This window comes from Camelina sativa, chromosome 20 (assembly GCF_030686135.1).
Source record: "Camelina sativa cultivar CO46 ecotype springtype chromosome 20, ASM3068613v1".
Classification (NCBI taxonomy): domain Eukaryota; kingdom Viridiplantae; phylum Streptophyta; class Magnoliopsida; order Brassicales; family Brassicaceae; genus Camelina; species Camelina sativa.
The window spans coordinates 26,969,096-26,992,516 of NC_141899.1; the positions used below are offsets into that span (position 1 = coordinate 26,969,096).

Genomic DNA, 23,421 nt, shown 5'->3' on the forward strand with positions numbered 1-23,421 from the left:
AGTGGTTATCAGAGAAGCCATTAGTGGATGGTCTGACAAGTGCTTTACCAGCTGGATTTGAGACAGTAACTGCTAGGGAGTTATGGAAGGATGGCTCTGGTTGGGACTTTGCAAGAATAGTGCCATTTGTGCCAGAGTATAAGCAATTAGAACTTGCAGCTGTAGCCTTGGATAGCTTTACGGGGTCCAAGGATCGTTTGTCTTGGGGAGAGAATTCAGACGGTAAGTTTACGGTGAAGTCAATATATGCTCTATTGACTCACGATGAAGTTCCACGTCAGAACATTGGGTGCTTTTTCAAGCGTCTATGGAGCGTTGTAGCTCCGGAGAGGGTAAGGATTTTCCTTTGGTTAGTGGTTCACCAGGTTATTATGACAAACATGGAGAGAAAGCGCAGGCACTTAAGTGATTCAGATGTTTGCTCAGTTTGCAGGGGAGGACTGGAGGGTATTATGCATGTTCTATGTGACTGTCATACGATGGCTGGTTTATGGGCTTGAATTATGCCGCCAAATAGGCATACACTTTCTTTTCTCAGTCGTTATTTGAATGCGGGAATCTTAATGACAAGATAGTAATTGTCGAGGGAGCTTGTCTACTATGTTTGCGATGGCCTTATGGTGAGGTTGGAAATGGCGTTGTGGTAATGTGTTTGGTGATACTAAACTCTGTAGAGATAGAGTTCGTTTTATTAAGAATTTTGTTGTGGAACTGACTTCGGCTAACTTGAGAAGAATAAAGCATCAATCGCAGGGTGCCCGAGTACTGCGGGACATTGGTTGGGTAGCACCAACTCATGGTTGGTTTAAAGTTAATGTTAATGGTGCATCTAAGGGGAACCCGGGTCTAGCAGTGGCAGGGGATGTCATACGGGATAGTGCTGGTGGATGGTGTAAGGGGTTTGCTGTGAATATTGGGCAGTGCTCGGTTCAGCTGGCGGAGTTGTGGGGCGTTTATTATGGTTTATATACGGAAAAGAGGCATCTCGAGGTTGGAGTTAGAGATTGACTCGGAGATGGTGGTTGGTTTTTTGAAGACATGGATCAGTCAGTTTCATCCTTTGTCTTTCCTGGTACGCTTGTGCCACGGCTTTCTTGCGAGGAACTGCATAGTCCGTATTACTCATGTATATAAAAAGACTAACCGTCTGACTGAGTATCTAACTATGCGTTTTCACTACCTTTAGGTTGTCATGCTTTTTCTTCGCTCCTTGTTACTTTTGGTTCAGTCTTGAAAGACGATGTGGATGGGTCTATATGGCTTCGCCGCGTTTGTTTGTGATTTATAACTCTTTCTTTTAATAAAATCAGGGGGTCTACCCTGTCCTTCACCAAAAAGAAATTTCAATCTTCGATACATAACATCATAGTATAGCATTATTTTTAATTCTTCGTTAGCAAACAAACCAAAATTGCTTATATAGTAATCATGGTTTTGCATACTAAAACAAAAGGAAAATTATTTTATCAAAAAAAAAAGGAAAAATACACAATAGGAGAATAAAAATAAAAAGTACTATATAAGAAAATAACTAAGTAAGATATATAATCTCTCATTTTTTGTCAAAAAAAAAAATAGTTGACCATGATTTAAGAAACCTTAACTTTTGGTAGTGTTGTTACAGTTTTACCAACCAAAATTATATTTTTCTTTTACTTTTATTTATTTTTGGTCAATAACACATGAAATCAACAAACCTCACACCACTTTTAGATATGAAATAAATAACTTTAAATGTTTTTGACTATAATTCTTTTTTATTAATTATTTTTCTCTGGTAATAGTCTACCTTAATGATTGTGTTTAAATTTTACTATATAATCTTGTAAATTTAAATTTAATTTTTGTAAGAAATAAATAAAATATATTCACCAGTATTGATAATTACAAAACTCACTTAACACGTGAATAGAAAACAAAAAATAAGTTTTCCAAACATGGTAATAATATTTATTTTCTTAGCTAAAATTATCATTAAATTTGATATCTGATTTTTTTAAAGTTTTCCTAAATTTGATATTTTAAATGTTTATGTAAATGCCACTATTCATACACCCACACTCCCTCTACTCTGTATATATATGTGGTCTTTATAAGCTTATTCCGTATTCTCTATCTATCATACAAAGCCAACATGGAATTCCAATGTTTTCCATGCGGGCAAATCTTTCTAACCCATCGAGAATTCTTCTCGCACCACAAATCATTTCATGCTAGTGAAATGGATGTTGCCTTCACCCTATCAAACAGACAACATTCCATGTCATTTCTCTGTACCAATCCCAACTTAAACTCTGAGTTTTACGAAGCTACTACCTTTCAAAATAGTTATTATAATTATTTTACTAGTCAAACAATAAGGTTCCAAAACGCATTTTACCATATGGTTGTTGCGATTGAAACGCCAGATCTCCAGGTGGTGCCCATGACCAATAACATTAGTACCAATTTTATTGATGGACGTCTCGTGCAACCTCAGCCTCAGCCCCAGATTCGGCCGATGACACCAGAGGATGAGATGTCACCAAAGGATGAAGTTTGCATTTTGCCGCTCATTGATCAGTTGGAACGGGTGTGGCCAGGTACTATATTCATGAAAGGAGACGAAGAAGATTCTATGGATCTTGATTTAAAGCTTTGATAAAAAAAAAAAAATTCTCTTTCTAACTCATGATAATGAATAAAAATTATTATAAGAGAATAGTATTTCAGATCTATTATTTCTTATAGATTTTTTTTTGAATCGGTTTATCTAATTTATGTAATGTTCATCTTTTAAATTAATATATTGTGGTGTTTTCTGATGTTTAAAATAAATTTATCATTTCACAATGATTATGTTTCTAAAATTTAGGCGTATGAAATATTGTGTATTTGTTATGAAAGGTTTCCATAATATTATATAATAAGAGTTTTTTTTGGTGTGGAATCCCCTTGGCTCAGTTGTAATGGGTTTAAGGCTTTTACATAATACTAGATTTGAACCCGCAGTACACTGCGGGAATATTTTTGTTTTTATTCTGTTTCTAAAACATTTAAATATTTTAGTAAATATATGTACATTTATTTTTGAAATAATTATCATTAATATTAGTTATTTTTTTCTTTAAATATTTTATAAGTTAAAAGATTTATACCATTAAAAATTAATAAAATGTATATACTAAAACGGTTGCGGACATGTATATACTTTCGCGGGTTTCGTAGGATAGTTAATTATTTTGTGAGTTAAAAATCTATAATATATGAAATAAATTAAAATTTTTAGTGTTAGTTCAAACCAGTAATATCAGGTCAGTTCTGGAACATATTTTTTTACTTTAACCCGCAAAAAAATATTCTACAAAATCCATGGCCCCATGGGAGTATATAGTCTGCACCCATATGTCCCGCTTTAGTTTATAGGATTAGGATATGTGAACATTTTACTAATTCAATTCTTCTAGTTTTGTTTTAATGGTGAAAATGTGATAATATGTGTTAACCCGACATGTGAGATCTGACCCGCAACAGATTTAATGATTTTAATCCGCAAAAATATTATTACATTGATTAGGAAGATTTTTTAAACAAATTTTAAGGAAAATTATATTTATTTAATTAATTATCAAATTAGTATTTAATGCAAATAGTAGTAGTTCCGATTTTTTGGAAAGTTGGGATTATGGGAGAATAATTGTTTACAAAAATTGAAATTCTTATTATAATTTAATAAATTGTAAATTATAAAATATAAATATTTAATGCTAATGACAGTCTTGTAAATAGGTAGCAACTTCAGGATTTATTTGCTAAATGTACTTATAAAATGTATATATAGATTATACAATAAAAGTTTTTTTGGCTGGTTATGAAATTTTTTACCAAAGGTTCCATAGTACCGCAGACAAAGCTGTTCATCATGATCGCATACGTTGCGGGTAGTCTATTATCATAATAGGATTATCTTTATAGATTTCAGAAGTTTTCTTTCAGTATTTGGGTTCTTACTTCTCTGGCTTTAATTCATTGGTATCTTTCAGTATTTAATTTTAAAGGATTAGGATTAAAATTGTTAGTGTTTATCCAGTTTAGATTCGATCTTATCTTTAACGGTGTTATTAAGGGTGGGTATTTTATCCTTGAGATAACAACCGAACCAAAGTAATATTTATGGATTTTGGTTTGAAATTGGTCATTAGGGAAAAACCGATCGATAACCTATATAATTGTAATCATTTATTAGTTGGTTCACCTGAACCAAACGATTAACCAAAAACACCAAAGTTTTATAACCAAACTTCTCTCTTTCTTTTTGCTTTTTTTCTGTCTCTGATCTTCTCTTATCTCCATCTCATATTCTTATTTAAAAGAATTACTCAAATGTTATCCAAAAGTTGGTTTATTACTCATATCTATAAATCTTTTAAAAATTACTAAAATGTTTAATGCCTTAAGAATAATTACAATTTACTCCTTCGGTTTTGTTTTTCGATTTTGAGTAAAAATTAAAATAAAAATACACATCAGCAAATTAAAATACACGTCATTTTCGATTTTTCATGTCATTAAGCAGTTTTTTTCAGGATCGACAATTATTTTTTCTTTTTATCTCCCACATCTAAAAGAAAAAACACAAAACTCACTATTAATCTAATTTCTATATCTCTCCACTCCCGACATTCCCCACTCATCTTGTTCCAGCCCAAAAAAGAGAGAGAGAGATTTAATAGAAGATGTTGTCTGATTCAGATCTGGGTCTACACCAACAAGTGCGAGAAACCCAGATTCGACTTGGTCTAGTCATGGTCGGAAAAAAAGTTTAGAGTCGGAAAAAAAAAAACTTTAGTCTGCAAAACCAAATCGAGACCTCTGCTCCTGAAAACCCTAGATCTATATCTCTGCTTGTCTTGTTTCTTATTAAGTCTTCCTCTTAGAAAACCCTATATAAATCTCTCTCTTTTCATATCTATGGCGGATTTGGATAAATGAGGAGGAGTAATCGCCGACATTAGACACGACGGCGGTGGCGGCGGAGGAGAGGTTGAAGAGAGGGAGAAGCTAACGGAACTTGAAGGAATCTCTGTGTTGGATTTTGATCTGCTTTGCTCGACGGTTACCCTTCAGACTCAGGGGAAGTGGAGGAAACTTGAGAGGTCGGAGGGTGACCATGTAATGGAGGATAATTACGACGGCGGCGTTTTGTGGCTTTGCGATGGAGGTACAAAATTTTATGATGAAATATCTGTTTTGTTGAAGATTTGGCTTAGTGGGATCCTATTGTCGAGATCTGTCTCTGCCACAACCATGGTTTCAACCATCGTTTTTTTTATCTTGAATTTTGAATAGGGAAACACTGTTTTGGTTCTTGTCTTAAGAATTGTATACTTGTGTTGTTGTCTTGAGTTAGAACTGATCCCTTTTGTTTTTTTTGTTCTTCAGGAAAATCCCAAGAGATTTGACTGAGGCATCTCTCTCTGGTGCTGGATTATCCGTGATTTAGAACTGATCCCTTTTGTTTTTTATGTGTGAAGACTAACACATGATTCTGGCTGATGGTTTAATTTGCAGGAGCTGAGTAGTTATTTAACATCCATTACAGTTCATGAACAAGCTGTGAGTATGATTTGTTACTAACCATTTCCCCTAATAGTATTTAAGTAACCTCCATTACAGTTCCTCGATTGCTTCTTTTTGTTAGCAGTATTATCATGTAAGCAACAATTTCTCAGTCAAGAAATCTTTATTAGTTTTAACATAAACATAGAGACTCTTGACATATCACTTTGCTATAAACTATTAATGCTTCTTTGTTTTTCATGTGTTTTTGTAGTTGAGTCTGAGCAAGATACAAGTATGCGGTGTGTTTGTACTCTCTGTTACTCACTTTACTTTATAGTTTTCAATATAATTAATTATGATTTATTTGTTTATATAAATTACTTTGACTGCAAATCTTGGTGTTGTCACAGGTTAACTCTATATTTGACCGCAAATGTGTGATGTCAAAGGTTCACACGTATGAATGTATTTTGGGAGCAACCAAAGAGGTTAGTATTAACATTGAAGTGTTAGTTTGTTGCAGGCTGAAACTGATTCTGTTGATGATTTTTTTCTTGGTAAAGAGTATTTGAGATCTTCTTTATAAAGAGGTTAGCTTTCGGTTTATGTATCTTCTAATTTTTGACTTGTTAAGTCTCTTTGTTGGGAAAATTCAAGAGTGAGGAACACAAGAAGACAAGTCTTGAGTAAGAATGGTTGTACTAAAGCTGGAGACTTGACGAGGACTTCAAGAAGGCCAAGGAGAAGAGTTACTTTCAAGAAGAAAGTAGGAGTTCCAGGATTCTACTTGACGCCATTAAACAGTCATATGGCCAGCAAATCCGGTAAAAGTAGGCTAATGAATTAGTCTGATTCCTGATCTTTGATTGTTCAGTTCATGATGGACTATATATTGAAGTTGTGTTGTAATTAGCAATTACCCTGTGTGTTACTTATTATCCCATTGTTCTATAGATATATGAACTAAAACCATATCCCATTGTTCCAAGGTTTTATCTTTTCAAAGTTATGGCTGATTTATGGTTAAGTTACGGTTGAGTTATATACTTCACACGGCTGAGTTATGAATTACGGAGTTATGAGATATTAGTATGTATTTTTCTTTCTTTTTTTTGGGTCTTTCGTTCTGTCAAATTTCTAATAAATTATCTAATCGATAAATCACTAATTTTGTGTCTGCTTAGATTCACAAATAATAAATACATAAAGTTAGCTTTTCTCACAATATATTATTCAGATTAATTAAAAAATTTGAATTCGAATTGCGAACAAAAGAAATAAAAGTACTTTTCAAACATATGACTGATATGGTTGAGTTATCAACATAAACGGCTGATTTATGAAATATTTGTAAATTCAAATTATTATAACTTAAAATTAAAATATAGAATAAAAAATGAATATTACAATCATTATAAGCAATAAAAAGTAATAATTATAGACAAAGATTAATTTTTACAGAGTCTGATGAAAATATGTAAAACATTCAAAACATGACATTTAGGGGTTAGGGTTAGGGTTAGGGTTAGGGTTAGGGTTAGAGGTGTAGGGTTCATATTTCCAACATTATCGGTTTTAATATAACAGTTTGGTTTTGGTTATATTGTGTTTGGTTTAAGGTGGTAATTTGGATATACTAATATAATAACCATTTGAAAATTTAAAAATTTTTGAAATTACTTTTCGGTTATTTTCGGTTATGGGTCGGTTAGATGAATATATAACCATAAATAATCCAAATGTAATTTAAATTAGGTCGATTAACTTAATTTAACCGATAGCAAGCCGAATATAACCGTAATTAACCGAAAATAATAGAAAAATAGTTTCCGGTTCGGTTCGTTTGGTCGGTTATTTAGTCATTCTAATTTGAGGGTTGGCTGAGTTATGGTAAAGTTATGGCTGAGTTATGCAACAGATATATTAATTTATTATATACCTTCTCGAAAATATAAAAAGTGTTGTTGGGGAGACACAAACAATAATTATGTTTATTGTTAAGAACCACATACGTAATAAATGAGATTTTAGCGATTTTTTATTTAAAAGGAATTCAAATTTTGAATTTGAATTTTTTTAATTTTTTTTTTTAATAAAAGTATTTCTCAAACATTTGACTGATATGGCTGAGTTATCGATATAAACGGCTGACTTATGAAATATTTGTAAATTAGAATTATTATAACTCAAAATTAAAATATAGAATGAAAAAATGAATATTGCAATCATTATAAGCAATAAAAAGTAATAATTATCGACAAAGGTTGATTTTTACACAGTCTGATGAAAATGTGTAAAACATTCAAAACATGACATTTAGGGTTTAGGGTTAGGGTTAGGGTTAGGGTTAGGGTTTGAGGTGTAGGGTTCATATTTCCAACATTATAGGTTTTAATATAACAATTTGGTTTTGGTTATATTGTGTTTGGTTTAAGGTGGTAATTTGGATATACTAATATGATAACCATTTTAAAATTTAAAAATTATTTTTCGGTTATTTCCGGTTATGTGTCGGTTAAATAATATATAACCATAAATAATGCAAATGTTACCCAAATTAGGTCGATTAACTTAATATAACCGATAGCAAGCCAAATATAACCGTAAGTAACCGAAAATAATGGAAAAAATAGTTTCCGGTTCGGTTCGGTTTGGTCGGTTATTTAGTCATTCTAGTTTGAGGGTTGGCTGAGTTATGGTAAAGTTATGGCTGAGTTATCGTTTAGGGTCTTCTCAATAATATGAAAACGTATTCTTCTTTCCTGGGTCTTTTGTTCTGTCAGATTCCTAATAAGTATTAAAACGTCTCTCGATATTACAAAAAGTGTTGTTAGGGAAGCGCAAAAAATCACTAATTCTGTACCTGCTCAAATCCACACGCATAATAAATTCATAAAGTGAGATTTTTATCCCAAGATATTATTGCAAATAATATCTGGGTCTTTTGTTTAGTTAGATTCCTAATAAGTATTAAAACGTCACTCGATGTCACAAAAAGTGTTGTCAGGGTTGTCAGGGAAGCGCGAAAAATCACTAATTTGTGCCTGCTCAAATCCACACGCATAATAAATTCATAAAGTGAGCTTTTTATCACAAGATATTTTTGCAAATAATTAACTAATTATTATTCGAATTTAGAATTTTATTTTTCTAAAAGTATTTCTCCAACAATTGAATATTAAAATTATCATAACTCAAAATTTAAATTTATCATAATTTTTACTGTTTTCTTTTATTTAATAACTTTTTTAATTAGTTATTTTATTTCTCCTAAATTATTATTTTTTTTTATTATTTGAAATGAAAATAGACATAGACCTAAATTTTATTCAAAAATGTTACCAATCAATAACAAAACTAATTTTTTTGAAGTTGAGTTTGAATAATCATGTGTTATGGTTGATGTACAAGTTTGAGGTATATCCTTTATAAAATTGTTAACTCAAAAGATTATTCAACATCATGGAAATTTTCATGAGTTAAAGATGTGGTAAGTTGAGTTATATATTTTTTTAATTAAAAAAATGAAAATTCAGTTATATAATACAAAATAATATTTTTTCGTTTTTATTTAATTCATATATCAAGAAAAATAATTTTTACTGTTTTTTTTTTATTTAATAATTTTTTAATTAGTTATTTTATTTCTCCTAAATTATTATTTTTATTATCATTTGAAATGAAAATAGATATAGACCTAAATTTTATTCAAAAATGTTACCAATCACTAACAAAACTAATTTTTTTGAAGTTGAGTTTGAATAATCATTTGTTATGGTTGATGTACAAGTTTGAGGTATATCCTTTGTAAAATTGTTAACTCAAAAGATTATTCAACATCATGGAAATTTTCATGAGTTAAAGATGTGGTAAGTTAAGTTATCTATTTTTTTAATTAAAAAAAAACAAAAATTTAGTACAAAAAAAAATATTTTTTTCGTTTTTATTTAATTCATATATCAAGAAAAATAATTTTTACTGCTTTTCTTTTATTTAATAACTTTTTAATTAGTTATTTTATTTCTCCTAAATTATTATTTTTATTATCATTTGAAATGAAAATAGATATAGACCTAAATTTTATTCAAAAATGTTACCAATCACTAACAAAACTAATTTTTTTGAAGTTGAGTTTGAATAATCATGTGTTATGGTTGATGTACAAGTTTGAGGTATATCCTTTCTAAAATTGTTAACTCAAGAGATTATTCAACATCATGAAAATTTTCATGAGTTAAAGATGTGGTAAGTTGAGTTATCTATTTTTTTTAATTAAAAAAAACAAAAATTCAGTTATATAATACAAAAAAATTATTTTTTCGTTTTTATTTAATTCATATATCAAGAAAAATAATTTTTACTGCTTTTCTTTTATTTAATAACTTTTTAATTAGTTATTTTATTTCTCCTAAATTATTATTTTTATTATTATTTTAAATGAAAATAGATATAGACCTAAATTTTCTTCAAAAATGTTACCAATCACTAACAAAACTAATTTTTTTGAAGTTGAGTTTGAATAATCATTTGTTATGGTTGATGTACAAGTTTGAGGTATATCCTTTGTAAAATTGTTAACTCAAAAGATTATTCAACATCATGGAAATTTTCATGAGTTAAAGATGTGGTAAGTTAAGTTATCTATTTTTTTTAATTAAAAAAAAACAAAAATTTAGTACAAAAAAAAAATATTTTTTCGTTTTTATTTAATTCATATATCAAGAAAAATAATTTTTACTGCTTTTCTTTTATTTAATAACTTTTTAACTAGTTATTTTATTTCTCCTAAATTATTATTTTTTATTATTATTTGAAATGAAAATAGACATAGACCTAAATTTTCTTCAAAAATGTTACCAATCACTAACAAAACTAATTTTTTTGAAGTTGAGTTTGAATAATCATGTGTTATGGTTGATGTACAAGTTTGAGGTATATCCTTTGTAAAATTGTTAACTCAAAAGATTATTCAACATCATGGAAATTTTCATGAGTTAAAGATGTGGTAAGTTGAGTTATCTATTTTTTTAATTAAAAAAACGAAAATTCAGTTATATAATACAAAAAAAATATTTTTTTCGTTTTTATTTAATTCATATATCAAGAAAAATAATTTTTACTATTTTTCTTTTATTTAATAACTTTTTTAATTAGTTATTTTATTTCTCCTAAATTATTATTTTTTATTATTATTTGAAATGAAAATAGACATAGACCTAAATTTTCTTCAAAAATGTTACCAATCACGAACAAAACTAATTATTTTTAAGTTGAGTTTGAATAATCATGTGTTATGGTTGATGTACAAGTTTGATTGTAAAATTGTTAACTCAAAAGATTATTCAATATCATGGAAATTTTCATGAGTTAAAGATGTGGTAAGTTGAGTTATCTATTTTTTTAATTAAAAAAACGAAAATTCAGTTATATAATACAAAAAAAATATTTTTTCGTTTTTATTTAATTCATATATCAAGAAAAATAATTTTTACTCTTTTTTTATTTAATAACATTTTTAATTAGTTATTTTATTTCTCATAAATTATTATTTTTTATTATCATTTGAAATGAAAATAGACATAGACCTAAATATGATAAGATTTTAAATATTATGGCATGCATGTAGTTAATTTTTTAATTTGCAATGTAACAAAGAAGTTTAGTTAACAATGTAACTCAGCCACAACATGAAAAACATTACAGTAATTAAAAAGCAAAAAAAATTGCTGCCATACTTAGTCGCTTCATCAACTGAAAATATGTAACTCAGCCGTATCGTTTGATAAGTCAGCCGTAACTGAATAACATTCTAGTAATTAATCTTTTGCTAATAAGTCAGCCGTCAAACGGCTGAGTTGTCGATAAGTCAGCCTATGACGGCTGAGTTATAGTTTTTTTACCATAACTCAGCCGTAACAACATCTCATAAGTCAGTTGTTTTTCATAACTCAGCCAGGCGGAAAATGTTAATTCAGCCGTGTCGTTGTGATAACTCAGCCAAAATTTTGACAACTCAGCCGTGTCGTTGTGATAACTCAGCCAAAATTTTGACAACTCAACCATCGGGTGAAAACTCAGCTGTAGTTACAGCTGAGTTATGCGCATAACTCAGCCAGATTTAATAAGTCAGCCGTAACCTTTGGCTGACTTATGCGCATAACTCAGCCAGATTTTAATAAGTCAGCCGTCCGCTTTTACTCAAATGTTTTTCCGATAACTCAGCCGCAACATACTATGTAACTCAGCCACAACATACTATGTAACGCGTTACGGCTGAGTTATGGTTACACGTCAGCGATTTCTGACATGGCAATGATATTTTTGTAATTACATTTTTTTCGGTAACATAAAACAGGGGCACGCTGGGTATTTTCAAAATACCCGAAACATTCTAGTAAGAAAAAAGTTTTTTGTAGATTAAAATGAGTAACATTTGAGTAATTCACCCTTCTTATTTACTCGGATCTTCTCCTCTTTTATTCTTTTTCTCCTTTCTTCTTCTTCTTCTTTCTCTCCTTTCTTAGTTTGGCTAGGGTGAACAGATGAAAATGACTACTTAGACATGACTTTTTTTTTTTTTTTTCAATCAAACATTAAATAAAATTAAAAGAGAACTCCAAGATTGGTTGCCCAAACAGGAAGATAAGGTTTACAAAAAAAAATTTAGAAATTAAAGATCTCGAAGAAAGAGTAAGACAATATGCTCTTGCGTTGGATACACGAGGGATCCTAATAAGAGTGAAGGAAGGGAAGGATGATCTGAGCAAAGAAAAATCATCCATCAGATTCAAAAACGCAGGCCAATCATCAGACGACTAACTCTGCACAATCTGTCTCAAAAGCTTGACAGTCGACACCAGCCGCTAAAAAGGACTCCATAGCCCAAATAAGAGCTTGTAATTCCGTGTGCAAGGGGATAGGACTGCGTCTATGACTACGTGCTCCCAGGAGTAGTGTCATGTCCTCACTATTACAATACCACCATTCCAGACCCTCAAAAGAATCCGAAACTTTCAAGGATCCATCAACCTGACACCGAAGTAGAGGTCCTGTCCTCCAAAATTGGCGAGGAATCCAGATATCTCTCAGAAAAAGATTGGACATGACCCTTTTTATTTTGAATATTTTTGGAAAACAAACTCTCCAACCATTTTTTTTTTGCAAGTTAACCCTTCAACCACAAAAAATGCATATCAATGTCACCAACTCAAAAGACACCCACAATATAACCCTCAACTGTATATTAGTCATGAAACTACTATGTCGTTTTGATTACTTTTTAATAGTAAAAAAAGGTCACATGCCAAATTTGAACTCTTGACCTGTCAGTCTAATCTATATACACGTAACCACTTGTGCCACATAGAATAATAGCTACGTGAATTGAATTGAGAGAAGAAAGAAAAACTAACTAAGACGGAAATAAGAACTTGTGTATGCTTTTCGTAATGACTAATGCAATGAGTTAGTTATAACCTAGAAGAAAAATCTTATTATTCTTGTCAATCGAAGTTGAAAGTTATTCACTTTTTATGGTGGATTTCAGAGTTTTATCGATAAAATTTGTCGCGAGTTTTAATTTCATCCAATTTTAGCGCTTGGTTTACCTAAGATTTTATGACTGCATCATTTTAAAAGTTATTCTAGCAACATTTTTGGAAAAATATGGAGCATAGACATGAAATTTTGTGAATTGCATGAAATTTATTATGCATCCTAAATAAAACTTGACAAAATTCTAGAAGATATGAGACAAAAACATGAAATTTAAAATTCTTGTTCTTTTGTTTTTAATAAGCATTGAATTATGTTGAGACAAATGAAAGATGAAAAAAATGAAGACATGAATTAAAAAAGAACAAGTTAATTCATAACATATATATCTTCCCATCTGTTCCAGGTTTAGTGTTTAGTGTTTTTTTTGTAAGTTTTCAAGTTCAAATCTCATCTATAATCTTTTCCTTGTCCATTATAGTGATCAATTATACTGTAGGAAATTATGGGGAAAGAATGGAAGAAACTTTGTGATCCGCCTAAACATATCGTGAAGAAAAAATTAAAAAGCCGTTTCGATTTGCTCACGAGGTGAGTTCCAATTTTTTTTTTTTTTTTTTTTTTTTAAACTGTATTTCGCTCCCTCCAAGCTCTTGAACTAGTTTTTGAAGGTTTATATATTATGATCTAAGATGTTTTTATCTATCGAGAGATAAAGAACTCCATAGTCCATATGTCTCTTTGATTGCACTGACGTTTGACAAACTTCAACTCTCGATCGTTCTATCTTATTGTTCTTTCTTTCCAAGAAACCAAATGTATATAGGTTGAGCTCCATCTGATCTAAATCTAAACTTTTGATTTAGATCTACATTTACATGACTCTGCCTGTTACGGATCCAGATATCTGGAGTGTTTTTTAGGGTATTCGGATCCATAATTTTAGTAAGATATATATGCCACAAAACATTAGAATAACGTCACTCCAACGCTGAGGGGAAGGGGAGGACGAGATGGCAGCAGCGGTGGTCGCTTTAGTGGAGGGTGAAGACGATTAGGTGGAGGAGAGTATTTGGTGCTTTCATGTCTTCTGATCCATATTCAACTTATAACCTTATAAGATCGGGCTACCAAAAGCTGTAAAATACGAACATAACATTTCAAATATATCTCTAGAGACTGGCACATTGCATTTCTTTTTAATACACGAATCGATCAATTTGATAAGTCCTGATACTTATAAAAAAAAAGAATGAAAAAGATCAGAGATGAAGCAAGGCAATGGTTTTGTTAATACAAGATAGATTAAGTTTTTGGCTCCTTTGGTTTCTCGAAACATGTCTCCAAGAGGCTTCTTCCGTTAAGGTATCGCAGACAGTGAAGAAACCTAATACCTGCCCAAAGATCTTGAACATCTCAACTCCCATTAGTATGTTCTTGTCTGAGGCATATGTGGCGTTCCAATCCATTGGTGCGTCCGGGTGTACTGAAACTTGGGTCCACGTGAGGTACACAAGATCCAACTCCCACAGCTTTCTCACTGCTTTGTTTCTCCTCCCAATCTGTCCATTTCCTTCATCGCACCATGAAACAGAGAGCATGAACAACCGTTGGTTGCAGGAGACGAGTTTAGGATAGAACTCATGAACCCGAGGAGGGATTGGGGAAGTTTGGATCGCAATCCAAAAGCCTCTCTCTATGTCATACCCTGATAGCTTATCATTCTCAGAATAAGCATAGAAGATTCCATTGCATATGATCCCACAACATACAACCCCGAAACCCATCGGGAGTCTCTGGATTTCTGACCATGTGTTTGTTGCTGAGTCGTATATTTCACCTGAATCCAGTGGCTCATCAAACAATCCTGTGCCTCCGATGGATATGAGCACAAATCTCTTGGAGCTGTTTTGGTTTAGCCGATCAAGCTTTTGTCTTGCTAATCTGAGGGATTTAGTTCCGTTTTGATCAGCTGAGTTTATGTGCTGTCGTTTTACAGATAACCTGTGAGGGTCTTCATAAACGTCTGATTCCCCGCCAACTCTTGACAGGTGAAACCGTCTATCTTGGCGATTCTGTTGGGTCTGTATGGTCGAGAACTCTGAAGTAACTTCAGAGGCCCCAACAATGGGAAGTGATCTGGCATGTCTCATAGATGCAATTTTACGCCACGATTTGGTTGAAGGACTGAATACCAAGATCCCTCTGTGGGACTTGAAAGAGTTTCTTTCCATAGAACGACCTCCAATTATATAAATCTCCTCATGGATGGTCGTCACTGAGTACATATACCGCCCTTTAAGCAGATCAGAGTCAATCCTATGCCATTTGTCTTGAGAAACATCATACCCATGAATTTCACCAGAGGAGCACCCATCTTTATGAGCGGCAAACAGAAACAACCATGGGGTCTGAAAGGAACCTTCACGTCTCATCTGGAGGAACCGCTGGGTGGTGGCCATGGATCGCCATTTCTTGCAAACGAGATGTGCATTCATTAGGCTGGTCAAAGGAAGCCTCATCAAGCACATTTCCAGGATATCGTCAGGAAGGAATATGTTCTTGCGGTTGTCCTCCAGTAGATATCTTCTATTATTCTTCTTCCAGAACCTCTCTTTTACCCCATAAGAAAAACAATCTAACCTAGTTTCTTCAGTTCCACAAATGGTCATCAATCCCTTACCGTCCTCACTAGCACTACTGGACCATCTCTTATTGCAAGGATCCTCAAAATCCTCACCTGTATCAGCAACTCTGCAACCAACACTGATGCTTAGACAATTCACACCTCCCCTTGCATCCACTTCATCTTCCACCACCACCTCAGATTTATGAACCTTTTTCTTTAGCTTCTGGCTAACACTTTTCACGAGCCGCTTTGACACAGTTAAAACCTCAAGATCCTGCCGGATAGACTCCTCTCCCAATGGTTTCTCAGAAATCATCATGCGTCATCTAGTAGCAATTAGCAAACACATCCACCACCATACCAAAAGGAGACCATCTATATTTCCTCAGTATCTACAAATCCAAAAGCAACCTGCGAAGATCATAATTACTATTACTAACCATGTAAAATAAGCAAAGCATTCGTTCGTATCAGATCATCCACATTTGTAGCGAGATTTCACCTAATTCTCCAACACAACTAACTTGATTAGAGATTGAACTTGTAAAAGCGAACCCCAAATTCCAAACTCAAACCAGCTCTAGAGAATCAATTAGACTACAAGACGCTTCCCAGAAAGTAAAATTACACAGATTTGAGCAAAAACTGAAGAAAGATTTCACTTACATTGGGCTAAACTCAGGAAATTGGAAGGCGAGATTCATCAATGTAGAGAATTATATTCCCCAGATCCAGAGAGCATCTTCTTCCCCGAGAAGGTCACCGAAGAAGAAGAAATAATTGAGACTCGAAAGACCTAAGATTGACGCATCGATTTCTCTACCTTTCCCTTTTCGTTTTATTTTTTAAAAACAAACAAATCATGCTGCTTAGTGGAAGCTCTACTAAAAAAGAAAAAAAATTACAAGCAGACTGGAATGGATTATTGTTTTTTAAAAATTTTAAGAGAAAAGTAAAAGAGGATTGACCAACAAAAATAATAAAATGTAATGAAAAAACTGTATTTGATAACCGAAAATACTTGTTCACCTCATCTTTTTCAACCAATAAAATTATATGCCATCTAATAAAATAAAATAAAATTAACCGAATTTATATAATTTTTGAAAATAATAATATATTATTAAATTCTGATTTATACGTCAGTTTGGATTTATAAATAAGTTTTATATTTACAATTAAATGATATAATATGTCAATTTGGATTTATAATGCAGAGAGCTAGAGTTTAGATTTATAAAAAATATATATATATATGTCTGTTTGGATTTATAATGTGAGATTTTAGATCAGAATTTAGTTTTTATAATTAAAACAGATTACATGTAGATTGTATTGACAAATAAAATTAGAGTTTTGATTTTACAACTAAATAGAGCTAAAATGTCACATATTTATTTCAATTTTATATGCGAAAAATGCAAACAAAGCAAACTCAAACATAAAAGAAACATGAGTCATGACATAGATTAACATGATCAAAATCCATGTCTAATTGTATTTTTAGATAAACGTTTCTTTTATGTGGGGTTTGATCAAAACCAGTGTCTCCATACCATCACACAACCATAACATTATAATCTCCTTGCAAAATAATCACGAAATAGCCTAGCCCGACTATTGTGTTTCTCTGATCATTGGTCTTCATAGACTGATACAGTTTATAAGGTATAAAGAAGTAGTGACTGTTTTGTTGGAGCAAAAGGTGTTAAAAGCTCAGTGACAGAAAAAATGAGAAAAGGTTTACCGAAACAAATCAACAATCAGTCAAACAAATTACAGGTACATAAATAGAGATAATGACCAAAAAATACAAAAAAAAGGCCACATACAGTCTTCATGTCATTAGAAAAATAAACTGGGATTGGTTGGCCAGAATCAACCACTTGCATAAGTGAAGGATAAGCGGATTTTCACCCAGGATATCAATTCCCTATGCAGTTGTAGTACAAAGGGTTATCAATCCAAATGGTTGTTTATGCTAACAGGAAGGATACAATCAGAACAATGCAAGTCAAACCAAGCAACGGTGGTTTTGTCTAACAATCCTAAAGTAATAAAAGAAAAGAATATAAACAAAGAAACCACACGACCTAAACACTCGATGCAAGCATTCGAGTACAAGATTGGGTAGGTGATCGAGTAAGCAAATGTAGTATGAACAACTCGAGGGGTTACTCGAAGCAGGTGATCGTGTACCTGTTCGGGTAAGGGATCGAGTGATGAATGAAAATGCAAGCAATTAAGATACGAAAGCTTCTAAGGATGGGGTAATCAACTCCTAAGTGTTCCTAACCAATATAGATGTCTTACATGCCTCAAGCAAATATTCCCTAGACAATGAATCTCTAAAATCTTGTTTAAACACTCTCGTGATAGAAACAATCAACCTTGATCACTCTCCTACCCAACTCTCGTTGGAGAAACATGACGAAGCAAGCAATGAGAACCGATTCATTATTGTCAGTAAACCCCTTATTCATCTAATCTCTTAGGCTAAGTGAGTAAACCTCTAGCATTGGTTGATTCAAGCATCTCATCTACACCTCTCGGTGGTAAAACACCTTAGATCTAATCTCACCCTCTCGGTTTGTTGACAGCATTAAGAACACCAATCTAGAAAGGAATCTATTAAACACATACAATCAATCTAAGACATCCTAACCGATCAAGAACACAAAATCATCTGTCCCATCCTTAGAAACTTTACTACACTATTCAGAAATCATAGCAAGAAACATAAAAGCATATACGAATGAAAATTGCATTGTGATAAACGATAGAGTAAAGAAGTAAGAATACAAGATAGAAATCTAAAGAAATGATAAAAAGTTATGAAACAAAACTTAACAAAAAGTGAAAAGAGTTTTGAGTCGTTCAGTTTTCTCTCAGAAGCTCTCGCTCTCTGGTTTAAGGGTCTGCGGCGTGCTCGTTTGCGAGGAAGGAGAGGAGGGGTTTATATATGGAAACCCCTTTGACCTAGCTTCCCAGTCCTGCCCAAGGGTCTACTCGATGGGGTACACGAGGATGAGGTCGGGTTACTCCTCGGGTAGATCTTCGGGCTGTTCTTCCTGCTCTTGGATCCTCCTCGATCGTGTTGGGGTTCGGACTTGTTCTTCCAGCTCGATGGCTCCTTCGGGTACATGCTCGGATTTGTCCTTGTTTCTCCCCATTTTAGGCTCTAAAGCACCTGTTTTCATCCAAAGTATGCAAATGCAAGAATGCAACACCCTAAATGGCCTAAAAGTAAATTCCTACAGTTAATGACCTAAAAATGCTAAGTTAAGGGTATAAACAATGCAAAACATGGACAAAAAAGGATGCTAAAAACATGTAAATTAGAGAATTATCAAAAGCCAAAGCTTTCGATGGTTTTCCATTCTCATGCGGCAACCGGCTTTTCCTTTCTCATTGAAGAACCCTCACTTAAACTCTGTCATGATGAGTTGTAGCGTTTGACATACCTATAGAATACAAAGGAAGCATTTTAATTTGCAAGAGTCGAATAAAGATCGCAATGAGGTAAAATATATATATTTGCTTGATGAGACTCAAAGTTGAGTAAAAATTGGTATTTATAAAGAAGGTAGACGTCGAGTAAAAAATATATACTGACGCTTTTTTGTTTTTACTTTTATTATGTAACTAATCCAAAAATTAAACATTAAAATTAGGAACCCCTTCCTTTCCAGCCCAGATCCGAACGGGTTATACATGATTCGGATAGATTTCCGAGTTTTTAGCCCTTAACTACCCTTTTTTATTTTTTGATTGCTCTTTAATTTTTTCTAGAGGGTACTGAATGGAATTCTGCATTTTTTATTTATTTTTTATTCCTAAGTGTGCTCCACAATTAATAGTATAGATGGACAGATGGTTGTGTAAATATACTCTATCAAGCGTGTTTAATTGATAAAGTTTTTGTTAAATATTTTTTTTATTGTTTCATTTTTCTATATATTTTATTTCTTTAAGTTGTATTATTCTTTGAAATATTCTCTTTAAGTGTATTCCTTGCTATTAATTAATAATAATGCAAGTAAAGTAATTATTTTAACCCCTAAATTTCGGTATGACTAATGAAGCCAAGCCATCTATATATATACATTTTTGGAGACATTTAGCAAATAAACCTTGGAGTTGGAACCTATTTACAAGAATGACATTGACATTAAATAATTAATTTAAAAAACAAATTAATTTTACCTATATTCGAATTTTGTTTATAGAAACTAAGTGTTTGGTTTTATTACTGTTATAGAAAAATACGCCATTAATTTTGGTGTAATTGTTTTATATAAATTTTGAATTTAATTAATCATTCAAAAAAATAAACTGTATGATTTTAAAAGGTAACAAACATATTTACTATTCAATTTGATATCTTATTTTGTTATTCAATGCAATGATAATAAAATATAAAAGATATTGCTTGCTAACAAATTTATTTTTACTACGTATTTAAAACTAATCCTTTTGATCCGCTATATATATCTTCCCATTAGTAAAAAAGAAGAACACATTATACTAGAACGATAATAGGAATATTTTACGCTTTTTTCTCTATTTTAGTTCTTCAAGGCATTCTTTTTATAAATTTTGTTATTCTTTATATGTTGATTATTGATTGACAATGTTGTTGTGTTGATGTCGATGGTAAATAAAGTGCTCGATTTCAAAATAGATTTATTTCTAGCAATTATTAATTTGTTTTTTGTGTTTCTAAATTTTTTGTGTGCATTTGTGACTTTATTATCAGGAAACCTAAGATGCAAACAGAAAAGAAGTGGCATTTAAGTTATTTTGACATTCAAAAGCCTCTTGAAAATGGAGTTATGTCGTGTCTATCTCGCCAAAGAAAACGGATCAGCAACTAGTGTAGTATGTATGTATATATCAATGTGATATATTGGTGAAAATGTGAAAATATCAGGTTATATATGTTGATGTATGAAATCGACAATATAAATGATAAGAATATAAGTGGGATGAATCGGATCTGGTTCTTTTATTTAACGTAGAATCTTACAGAAGGGTTTTCAGGAAAATGACAATTACAGAGCTAAACGCAGTTAATACGAAAATAATTGCTTTTCTCTCTCTAATTGCCCAAAAAGTGGATCCCGAGCTCAGACAATGACCTCTGGTATTTATAGTGGGCCACTGACCTAGGGTCCCTCTGTCTCTCTGTAAAATGACGATTTTGCCCCTACGGCCTGATGGGCCAAATCCAAGACTTCAGGCCCAAAACTTTCTAAGATCTCCTGTTTGGACTTCTGTAAATGTTGGGGGCGAAGCCCATATCCAACAATGGTCCCCCCTAGTCCGATGAGCGATGGCTTGCTTGAGCTCGTCGGGTACAGTTCCGCGTCTCTGGGTCCGTCGTTTTCCTAGATGTGGTGGATTTTGAACGGGAGTTTTAAAGGGTCTTATGCGTAGCCGTATCTGTCGATCGGATCCCGTGGCGCCATGGTCACACGGTGTGAAGATGGTTGAAGAGACAGAGGTCTCGCCGTGATTATGGTTGTTGCGCGATGGCTTGTTGAATTGGAGTCTTGTGAAACATTCAAGGTTTTGGCGCGATAGAGAGGTGGTGCACAGAGTCCGAAGGAGTGCTGGTCTCAGCGCGATGGAGCATTGACGCACGGAATCCAAAGGCTCGCTGGTATCGGCGCCTCGTCTCGTTGTCTGTTCCTGTAGGAGCCTTGGATTTGTTGACCTTGTAACGAGTATTGGCGTTGAGCGGCTTGATACGAAGCATAGAGCGACTTGATACGGGGCGTGAAGTAACTTGATACGAGGCATGGAACGACTTGATACGAGACGCATAGCTGCTTGACATGAGTCGAAGAGCTGCTTGAGACGAGGTGCGCTCGAAATCTTGGCATGTTCACTTTTGGGGGACGCAGCTGGAGCGATGTTTGGGGGCGCCAGCAGGTTTGCGGTGGAGACGATGTCATCCGCGAGATAGCTTGTTGCGTGTGATAAGTGTGCTCGAGCATACGTGTGGGCAGTACGGTGTGATATGCGTTGTTCATGGGCAAGCTGATTGTCGGTGATAGCGAGCTGCGAGGTGACGAGCTTGAGGTTTGGCGTGCGAGATGGCGTGCTCAAGGACTTGTCCTGGTGCCTTGGTTTTTTGATCGTGGTCAAGGCTTATGCCGTCGAGACTCTGCGAGATCGAGACTTTTGCTGACGAGGCGACTCAATGGATATCGTACGGGAATGTGTATTTCAAGTGGCGAGATGACAAGGATGAGATCACGATTCTTGGTGACGAGGTCAAGGTGACGAGTACGAGGGTTAGCGATATTGATCCTGCGGGTTCGAGATTGAAAAGGTCCGTGTTGCGGATTCGAGATTGTCGAGCTACAAAGCGTCAAGCTCGGGAGTTGCCTAGCTAGAGAGTGGCGAGCTCAAAGCTTGTATACGAGATTGCAGCGAGCTCAAGACTTCTGCGTATGAGAGCTTGACGAGCTCAAGTTTGATGACGTTATCGTGTCTTGGCGAGATCAAGTTGGCGGGGTCACCATATAATGAGATCACCGCTTGCGGAGAAAATGATGGGCTTATACGAGTCGAGACATGCGCATGTAGTAGGACGGTGCGATGATATGGCTTGACGTGGCTTGGAGCATACGTGACGCTGTGGTGTCGAGGCGTGCATACGAAAATGGTTAGATGACTTTTGTGATTGCGCCTAGACGTGAAGTCGTTTCGTGAAGATGATCTTCGTGTCTCCGCCTTGATATGAGGTCGTGCGACTTTTGGATTGGTTTCTAGTTTGGATATGTCGTTATTTCCATTCTTCATTGCGTGTATTCAATCGTGGGGGTAGATCGTATACTTTGATAGAGGCATGCTTCTTTGCGATGTTCATGTTTGTTTTGCAAGGTCACATCTATGTCTCGCTTTTCCATACTTATTACTTTTGCTGAGAGTTGATGCGAGAATGTGGTGCCGCCTCTTCGTGACGATGATCTCGAGCCCTTCTCGGAGCTTGCTATCTGAGGAGCCGCCAAGACTGCCCAAGAGTGATGTGTCTTCGTGTTTTCGTTTATTACTTTTGTTCCTTTTTTTTGTTGTTTTTTTTATTGTGAACTCGATTGCTGATTGCTTTTGAATTTTTCTTTTTTTTTTGTATTGAAAACTTGATTGCTTTTTGAACTTGGTCATTCATACTTTATTGATGATTTTCGCGCAAAGGTTGATTATTGCCGATTTGTTCGTTTTCTTCATTATAATGAAGTTGCTTTGAATTTTTATTTTTTTTTGTTGCGGGGCATATTTTGCGGTGCAGGACGTCTCCTGGCTTATCCTGGATATGTTATTTCCCGTAACGCTGAGAGCAGACAAGACGGACTTGTCGTACTAGTTAGGTGCGTTCAGTCGTGACCGGCTTACCCTGTAGGTGCTGCAAGAATAGCTAGAGTGTGCGAGTCGGGGTCTTCGGCTTATTCACTCTGCTCTCTGCTAGCTTTTGCGAGTCTGGGCTCGGCTTATAAGTCCTTACCAAAGTAAGGACGTGGATTATTTCACCACTGCACCCATGCGGAGCGCTTGCGAGTATGGACTCGGCTTTTATTCTTTACAAAAGTAAAGTTTGTGGATTATTTCACCACTGCACCCATGCGGAGCGCGTTTAAAACCGTACACCTGGCCAGGGCGACGATGTGCAAGCTAATTGTTAGCAAGGCAGTATTGCCCAAAAACTCATTGGGTGCGGCTTTTGCGTCCAGCTTATCCCGTGAGTACTT

The 23,421-nt window shown here is 33.8% G+C and overlaps 1 long non-coding RNA gene and 1 pseudogene across 5 annotated transcripts; one reads left to right on the forward strand and one right to left on the reverse strand.

Annotated features, from left to right (window-relative positions):
* Positions 1-4,522: 4,522 nt before the first annotated feature.
* LOC104771352 (uncharacterized) lies at positions 4,523-6,568 on the forward strand. Of its 4 annotated transcripts, none has more exons than XR_015593345.1 (6): positions 4,523-5,200; positions 5,422-5,459; positions 5,551-5,692; positions 5,813-5,840; positions 5,952-6,029; positions 6,176-6,568. It is a non-coding gene; the product is annotated as an uncharacterized LOC104771352 (long non-coding RNA). The 4 variants fall into 4 exon arrangements; XR_015593343.1 differs by having other exon boundaries at positions 6,199-6,568; XR_015593344.1 differs by having other exon boundaries at positions 5,551-5,595.
* Positions 6,569-14,173: 7,605 nt separating this feature from the next.
* On the reverse strand, positions 14,174-16,590 carry LOC104771353 (F-box/kelch-repeat protein At5g42350 pseudogene; annotated as a pseudogene). Its single transcript, XR_015593771.1, has 2 exons — positions 16,331-16,590; positions 14,174-16,075 (listed from the first exon to the last, which is right to left on the reverse strand). The product of XR_015593771.1 is annotated as an F-box/kelch-repeat protein At5g42350 pseudogene (transcript).
* Between the last annotated feature and the right edge of the window lie 6,831 nt (positions 16,591-23,421).